Genomic DNA, 6929 nt, shown 5'->3' with positions numbered 1-6929 from the left:
GTGGTTCTCAAACTCTATGGTACATCAAAATTTAGCAGAATCACTTGCCAGGCTTGTTGAAGCACATATTGCTGGGCCCCACCTCCAGTTTGTTAGATCTGGGGTGCTGCTTGAGAATATAAATTTCTAACAAATTCCCAGGCGATGCTGAGTTGCTGATCTGAGGACCACTCTTTGAGAATCATTGATCTTACTGTAACTGCTTACTTGCCCTTCCTGCCTCAGGTTCTTCCTTCTCTAATCCATCTTCCCCAATGTACCAGAGGAGCTGACTTTTTAAATTACAGATCTAATTATGAATAAATTTATGGAAAACACCTTTCACAGTCACTGGCCACTACTAGATGCTCATAAAAGTGTACCAAATTTGAAATTGCCGTTCATATTAACAACAAAAATCTTTAGTTATTATGTATGGCTTAGCATAGCAAATAATAAGACCTTTCAATAATTATCTTAATTTGGCCCCAATCTCCAAGTCCACCTTCTCTGCATATACATCAACAGCCTTTAATATTTTCAAATAGAAATATTATATCTGAAAATTATCATCACATGCCCTCAAATATCCTGGGAATTCTTAGACAGAAACTGGACTATCTTCACTTAGAATCTATATTCACAAGATCATAGTGTCCCAAAACTAAGTGTCCCAAAACTAAAAATCTTGCTAAAAAACACATTAAAATTGTCTAGTAGAGTTACAAATTGGTGTAATTCTATTTCCATTACTTCCACAGTATTTCTCAAGGCACTGATTTCTATAAGAAATTTATATAGATTTCTATATCAGGCACTAATTTCTATGACTTCAGAAATAATTTAGCAAGTATGCCATATTTAGTATACTTTTTTCCAGGCAGGAAAGGGTCTCATTTAAAACAATACTGTTCTACACATGTAAAAAAAATTTCAAGTATCTCCTTTATTTAACCTCTAAAACCTAGTGAGATACAGATCAGATAGATTTATGATCAGAGATTAAAGTTGATTAAAGTTGCATAGCCATTAAGTGATGAGCTAGTTCTCAGACCCACGCTTTTCAGCTCTGGAAAACTCTGTAGCATCATGTCCTATCAGAAATTTACTTGGTAAATTTTACAATCCCAAATGAAAATATGTTTTTGTCATAAACCAATTCCAATTTCTACAACAGTTGCTATCTTCAGGCTGGAACCCACTGGCAAAATTTTTTCTTGAATCTGTGTTTTGTTTGGCTCATATGATGTTTTTAGTTTTTTAATTTTAATTAATTGCCATATTTAAAAACTGATTACACACTAACAATCCAGAATTTGGGGCTTCTCTTTAAAAGAGTCAGAAGCATATCTGTTATAATGGCTACTATTAAAAAAACAAATAAATAGAAAATAACAAGGATGTTAAATAGGAAAGGATGTGGAGAAATTAGACCCTTATTGGTAGAAAAGGTAAAATGGTTCAGGTACTCAGGAAAATAGTACAGCAACTCTTTAAAAAAATTAAAAAGAGAATTATCATATGACCTAGTAATCCTACTTCTATGTATAAACCCCAAATTGAAAGTAGGGTTTTGAACAGATATTTGTACACTCATGTTCACAGCAGCACAGATTTAAAATTTTTCACCTTAACTAGTCCTTATAGTTATAATAGGCAACATAATAGGCAACAAGTGGAAGCAACCCAAATGTCCAACAGATGAACAAAGTGTGATATATACATAAAATGGAATATTATTCAGCCTTATAAGGAAATTCTGACACATGCTACCAGATGGATGAATCCTGAAGACACTGTGAAAAATGAAATAACCAGTGATAAAAAGACACATGCCACTTATGAGTTATCTAGAAAAGTTCACACAAAGTAGAATGGTGGTTGCCAAGGGCTGGAGAAAAAGGGGAATGGGGAGTTGTTTGATAGGTATAACATCAGATTTACAAGTTCTGGAGATTATTGCGCACAATATAAATATACTAAACCCTCCTGAACTTACACTAAATAAGTTAGGATGGTAAATTTTATGCTTCTACCACAAATCTAAAGTAAAATTTAAAACATAAAAATATCTTTTTAAAGAAGTTAGAGGAATCTACGGCTATGCTACCCTGAACAAGCCCGATCCCATCTGATCTCAGAAGCTAAGCAGGATGGGGCCTGGTTAGTACTTGGATGGGAGACCAGGTGCTGTAGGCATAAAAAATAAAAAAAATAAGGGATTGTAAGCTGACAAGGTCCTTGCAATCTGTGAAGTCAACCAAGGGTTGCTTGCCCAAAAAATTTTTTTAAAAAAAAGAAGTTAGAAGACACATCAGCATTGGATCCATCAGACTTCCAAGATAGCAATCAACTGAAGCTGGAGTAGTTTCCTTTACCACTGCAGGCATTTTTCAAGACCACCAGCTCCAGCTCTCCGTTTTCTCCCTGGTACTGACGCCTAAGCGTCAATTGCCAACTCTTCTCTAGTTTTCCGTTTATTCTTCACCTGGTCCTCTATTCTCATTTCTGTTACTTTCCAGGCCATTGCTAGTACTTGAATTTGCATCCCCTTCTCTAGCTCATGAATTTATAGGACCCTTATAAAATCTGGCTCATTATATCCTAATCTATGAATTTAAAAATGAAAATCAGATTTAAAATTTTTCACCTTAACTAGTCCTTATACAAAAACAATTCCAAAGATATTATCTATGGTCTGGCAATTGTAATGTCAAGTCTCCCTTTTTTATTTAGTTATTTTAAAAAGTTACTTGGAGAGACAACAGCATCATGGTGGAATGAGACCACCTCTTTGTATCTCCCCTTCAATCTACAACTATTAGGACATTTATCACCCAACAAAGGTTCCTCTGCTCAGTGTACTGGGTTGCCTGAAAGATCTATACATTGGTAAATCTGAAGGTAGGCATATGGGTCTGTGTAGGTAGTGTAGAACAGAGGAAAGGACAGGGCAGAATCCACAGCCCCGGCTCCCCAGCCACCATGGCTAGGCCTGCGGCCCCAGCAAACACAACACAATAATGGCAGAGGAGTTGGGATGCGGCCCTAAATCATGGCTCAGTGGAGGGTTGGAAGGTAGCAGCAGTGGAGGCACTTGAGAGCCTGGTAGTAGCAAAGATGCATCTCTAGCCTACTAGCCATAACACAGCAGCTCCAGTGGCTACAGGGGACCAGATAACAGTGCAGTGGGCTCGCAAACCACACTTCCCCCCGCCAACGACCTGCCACATCCCCCTGCCATAGTAATGGCGCCCTGAGACCCAAGCAACCTAGACACAACCTAGACACAGTACCTACCGCCCTCGTCACCCAAGAATGGGGCACCAGTGATCCTGGGGGCACAAGTACTTGCAGGTAAGAAATAACCAAAACTTGCACTAAAGCACCATTTACTAAAAAACAAACCTGTTTATCAATCTATTGAATTGTTAAAACCAAAATGGCACCTAAATAAGAAAAGTGTTCACTATTTCAAATTCACCAGCAGAGGAACAACACATCATACACCATAACAACCAAGGTAACATAGTATCACAAAAATAAAATAATTCTCTAGAAACCAAACTCAAAGTCATGGAAGACTGTGATCTAAATGACAGAATTCATCTATGGCCATGCTACCCTGAACAAGCCTGATCTCGTCAGATCTTGGAAGCTAAGCAGGGTCAGACTTGGTTAGTACTTGGATGGGAGACCACCTAGGAAGACCAGGTGCTGTAGGCATAAAAATTTTTTAAAAAATAAGAGATTATAAACTGACAAGGTCCTTGCAATCTGTGAGGTCAACCAATGGTTGTCTCTCCTAAAAAATAAAAGTAAAAAACAAAAATAAATGACAGAAAATTCAAAATAGTAGTCATGAAGAAACTAAACAATATACAAGAAAACTCAGAAAGGCAGTTCAATGAGCTCTGGAATAAATCAACAAAAGGAATACTTTACCAAAAAGATCGAAACTATAAAAAGAATCAAACAAATTCTGTGGCTAAAGAACTCAATAAATGAGATAAAGAATGCATTAGAAAGCACTGGAAATAGAGACCATGTGGAAGAGGGAATTAGTGAGCTCAAAGATAGAAATCTAGAAATGATTCAGGGGAAGAGGACAGAAAACTAAGGTTTTCTTTTAAATGAAAGAACTCTATGATAATTATCTGACTCCATTAGAAAGGGCAACATAAAGATAATGGGTATCCCAGACAAGAAAAGAGGAAGGGCAGAGAGAGCCTATGCAAAGAAATAATAGAGGAGAACTTCCCAAAGCTGGGGAAGGAACTAGACATACAAGAAAACCTGATTATGTCAATGCAAAAAGACCTCTCCAAGGTTATATTAATAATGCCAAAAGTCAAACATGAAAGAATTCTTAAGGCAGCCGAGAAAAGAAGACAATAACCTACAAAGGAAACTCCGTCAGGCTATCATGATTTCTCAGAAGAAACTCTATAAAATGTAGCAGTAAGTTCTCAAAAATCAATAATCACCCTAAATATAAATGAACTGAACTCCCCAATCAAAAGACACAGAGTAGCTGGATGAATTAAAAAACAAGACCCAACTCCACGCTACTTTCAGGTGACCCATCTCAGCTCCAAAGATAAAGGCACAAAGTGAAGGGGTGGAAGATGATATACTCCTAGCAAATGGTACCTAGAAAAAAGCAGATGTAGCCATAATTATGTCAGAAAAAACAGACACTGATTCAAAAAGATATATGTACCCCTATGTTCACTGTTGCATTATTTACAATAAACAAGATATCCATCGATGGAAGAATAGTTTAAGAATATGTGGTGTATGTATACAATGGAATACTACTCACCCATAAAAAAGATGAAATTTTTTTAAAAAGATGAAAAATTGCCATTTGCGACAAGGATGGATCTCAAGGATATTACGCTAAGTGAAATAAGTCAGATGAAAAAGGACAAAAACCACAATTTCATTCACATGTGGAATATAAAACAAAAAAGAAATAAGTGAATGAACAAAATTCATAGATACAAACAACAGATTGATGGATATCGGAGGGGAAGTGGAGAGGGAGAAATGGGTAAAGGGGTTCAAATATATGGTGACAGATGAAAATGTGTCACCGTGTATTTGACACATATAGTGGTGTATACAGATACTGAATGATAATATACACCTGAAGGATAATGTTGTACACCTGAAATTTATGTTGTTAAACAATGTTATCTCAATAAGTATTTTTAATTAAAAAAAAAAGGAAAGTACAATTACTTAAAAAACTCCACAATAAAATCAATTTGAAATACACTGGTATCAGGGGTGGCTCCGTAGCATGGTGGTTAGCATGTCTGCTTTACATGCAGAAGGTCCTGGGTTCACACCCCAGGTGGAGCCACAGACTATACCACAAGTGCACCAGGCCCCGGGTGCACGCTGCGAGTGTGTGGGAGGAGACACCCCGCCTTCAGAGATCTAGTTCTTAAAAGGAAACAGCAACATCCATGGGTCAGAGGTGGAAGTGGAGGGGAGAAATTGAAGGAGTAGGGGGAAGAAATACACTGGTATCATTATTCAAGAACTCTTATGTTGTTCCATGTTCATACACTTACCTATTTACTTTTTCTAAAATTTGCTTGCATAATTGTTTCCTCAATTAGATTGGTTTTGTTTTAATTTTTATTGTGGTGACATTGGTTAACCAAATCCAGTAAGTTTCAGGTGTACAATTAGATTTTTGAGGGCAGAAATATATCTTATTCATCTTTACATTCCCTAGGATGTACTAGGGTATGTGGAACACAGTACTCTCATTCCTACATTCTTAATCTGCAGGTTTTTTATTATTTTTACACAAACCAATAAAACTAAACTAACTGGACCTGCTACTGCTCTATACATACCAATTATTACCAGCAACTTTGTATTTAAATGAAGCATAACAGTATTTAAGAGTTTTTACTCTTGAGAAATACAAATCATTCTATCAAACTCCTAGATAAGTTTTGTTCTCAAAGGTATTTTGCATTTTTCATTAATTTCTCAATACCACTCCAACTTTTCCTGAAATGTCTTATGTAAAACAAAGTTTTGCAAAAAAATACATATAGTCTACCAAAGTACACATAAAATTAATAATTATTTTTCTCCCCTCTTTAATTTCCACCTTCCCGCCCCCTCCCACACCACCACCACTTCCACCCCTAACCCATGGATGTTGCCATTTCCCCTTAAGAACTGGATCTCTGAAGACAGGGTATCTCCTCCCACACACTCGTGGCATGCACCCGGGGCCTGGCGCACCCAGGGTATGGTCCGTGGCTCCACCTGGGGCGTGAACTCAGGAACTTCTGTGTGCAAAGCAGACGTGCTAACCACTACACTATGGAGCCACCCCTGATAATTATTTTTGAAGGTATATGGTGTTATATATATACATCCGAATGTATACAACAGCAAGCATCTCCCAGTATCTATCTGGCTCACTTCTAAAACAACTAAAACAGAGTATTAGGTCTTTAGAACTCCACTTCCATTTGATAAACTGATTCTGATCTCTAACACATTCAACTTAAAAAGTGGCTTCTTGTCTATAGCCATGCCACCCTAAACAAGCCCAATCCTGTCTGATCTCAGAAGCTAAGCAGGGTAGTACTTGGATGAGAGACCAGGTGTTGTAGGAGTAAAAAATTAAAAAATAAGGGATTGTAAGCTGATAAGGTCCTTGCAATCTGTGATGTCAACCAAGGGCTGCCTCACCTAAAATAATTAAAAAAAAAAAAAAATTAAAAACAAAAAAGTGGCTTCTTACCTCTCCAAAATGTAAAGGAGAAATAAAGAATTAGAGGCTAGCCAACCTGGTTTTAAATACTGTTTCTAAGTCAAGTTCCTCAGCTTTCTCCACCCATAAAATTAGGATAAAACCTCCTTTGTTATAAAGACTGAGTGATATACACATAAAATATATAGTCTGAATT

At 37.0% G+C, this 6929-nt stretch overlaps 1 pseudogene; it reads left to right on the top strand.

The window, feature by feature from the left end:
- Positions 1-3586: 3586 nt before the first annotated feature.
- On the top strand, positions 3587-3705 carry LOC111733530 (annotated as a pseudogene).
- The last annotated feature ends 3224 nt before the right edge of the window (positions 3706-6929 follow it).

This window comes from Pteropus vampyrus, unplaced genomic scaffold, assembly GCF_000151845.1.
Source record: "Pteropus vampyrus isolate Shadow unplaced genomic scaffold, Pvam_2.0 Scaffold572, whole genome shotgun sequence".
Taxonomy (NCBI): Eukaryota; Metazoa; Chordata; class Mammalia; order Chiroptera; family Pteropodidae; genus Pteropus; species Pteropus vampyrus.
The sequence above is the reverse complement of the archived record's forward strand: the minus strand, read 5'-3'. Positions and strand labels throughout refer to the sequence as shown.